The sequence below is a fragment of the Cicer arietinum genome, chromosome 4 (assembly GCF_000331145.2).
Source record: "Cicer arietinum cultivar CDC Frontier isolate Library 1 chromosome 4, Cicar.CDCFrontier_v2.0, whole genome shotgun sequence".
Lineage (NCBI taxonomy): Eukaryota > Viridiplantae > Streptophyta > Magnoliopsida > Fabales > Fabaceae > Cicer > Cicer arietinum.
Window position 1 is genome coordinate 62,174,808 of NC_021163.2, and position 2,462 is coordinate 62,177,269.

A 2,462-nucleotide genomic window follows, 5' to 3' on the forward strand; every position below is an offset into this window, starting at 1 on the left:
ATTTTTTTAATTTTCTTTTAAATTAAATAATTGGGCCCTTTCATATTCCTCTCGGGTTTTTAGTTTGGGTTCAACTTGAAGGCGTATATACCCAAGCCCAAATTACTTCGACTCATTTTCTCATAGGAAAGTTGGGCCCTTGTAAAGTTTTTTCTCTTCTTATTTTTCATTTCAATAATAATAAAAATATGGTTTTAGGTTTAGTGTATATGGATACATTACAAAGTATTTGTACTTTATCCAAATTAAACGAGTGTCTTATTTGCTTATATATAAAAATAAGAATGTAGTACTTCAATTTTGTCTGATTAAATAATGATGATTTTAAAAAAGTAAAAAATATGTTTATTTAAAAATTATAAAAATTGTCATTTTGTTAAATTTGATGATTTTGAGTTCATATTAGTTTCATGATGATTTTAAAAAAGTAAAAAATATGTTTATTTAAAAATTATAAAAATTGTCATTTTGTTAAATTTGATGATTTTGAGTTCATATTAGTTTCATGATGATTTTAAAAAAGTAAAAAATATGTTTATTTAAAAATTATAAAAATTGTCATTTTGTTAAATTTGATTATTTTGAGTTCATATTAGTTTCATTACATTAAAAATACACAAAATAAAAAATAAAACAAAACAAAAATAAAGAAATGTTAAAAAAGGTTGTTTTACTGCTTCTCAGCTACCTGTATGCGCCCTTCCCGCATCCCTCCATTCATTTATTTTTATTTTATTGTTTATTTAGTCTAACAATGGTATAAATTGTTATGTGAGTTTTAGAAAACTTTTTAAAAATTACAATTTATGTCACCGAAAATATTACTGAGTTGAGTCGCGGACTAGGTCGCTCTTTTAAGATGTTTCGCGACATTGTCCAAATAGTTCAGATTCACTGTATCGGAATTCCACGGTACCGTAGAAAATCGTTCTAGAATTACACCCTCAATATGACGGTTAAAGCCACTCCACTCTCAATATAACGATTAAAGTCAACCGCTCTAAAAATCAAAGGGACTACGCCATAACAACCGCTATAAAAACCGAAGGGACTATGACACAAAACCAATTTAAAATATCGAAGGGACATAAAGAAAGGGGAGAAGTGGCTCAAAATTTAGGTGAGCAAAATATAATAGAAAGAAAAGAGAAAGTTGGAAAATGCATCCAATTTTTGTATACTTTTCACAATAGTTTGAAACTCATTATATAGTGATGGAAACAAACTCACATATGTTTTCTAACCAATGTGAGACTTTAATATTTACAAAGTTGAAAACTAAAAATATGAGAGTTCTCCAACGTAGGACTTCAAAAAAAAAATTATATTCAGTGTGAGACTTGAATTTTAAAAAACATATTTCTTTCTACTTGAATTTACAAAAAATATTTTTTTTCAATGTAGGACTTCAACAAATTTTTTTAAATTCACACAATAACATACTCTATGTTCCAACATTATTTTTACCAATTGAATACTCAATCAAAAAGACGAGTCCATCATTTCCTTAATTGTATGAGTTTGCTTATCTTGTTGCAAAATCAGTGTAAGATCCAGAATTTAAGTTTATACAATAAACACAACCATTTCTCGTTTAAACTTATATGTTGAATCAAAAAATTCAATCAAATGGGGATTTATTTTTCGGAAAAGAAAAATTAAAAGATAAAATTGAGAGTTTTTCATTTCTTTTTTTTTTTTCTCTTTTCTAATATAAACAATAAAAAATAGAGTATTACAACAGAAGGGAAAAAAAAAAACAGAGAAGAAGAAGAAGAAGAAAAATCCATTATCCTACTTCCTCCCATCAATCCATCATACTCAAGCCCACCTTAACAACACATACGGAAATAGACAAGAAAACCTATTACAGCCGCATACCACCACGCACCGCCTCTATTTTGTAGTACTCTAATTTTGTCTAATTTATTTAAAAATAAATCAAAAAGAAAATATATATTAAAAAGGGAAATAAAATAATTACAATGATTAGACTCATTAATTTACAATACCAAATCAGTTTACAATTACAATTCTAAAATTAAATCAAATTATAATTTCATATTACAATCAAATTGCAACCAAAAATAAAACCAAATTAAATTACAATAAAAATTAGGCCGAACTTTTTCAAATTAAGTCAGCCTGCTTTGGCTCAGTTTTGTTGTTGATGCTGTCTTTCTGTTCCTGATGCAGTGTCATGGTTGATGCACAAGCCATGCTCATTGATACATACCTGTTGTAACTAATTAGAGAAACTGAAAACCATTTTTTTTACAGTTAGACTCAATATACATGATAAAAACCAAATGACAAAGTTTTGAGTTTAAAAAAAAGAAACTAAGGGACAAATGAAAAAGGTCAGCAAACAATCAGATAAAACAAATAAAAGCTAAAATCGTGAATAGATCAGAGGTGCATAAAAATACATATTATGAGCAAATAATTTAAACATCAAACAA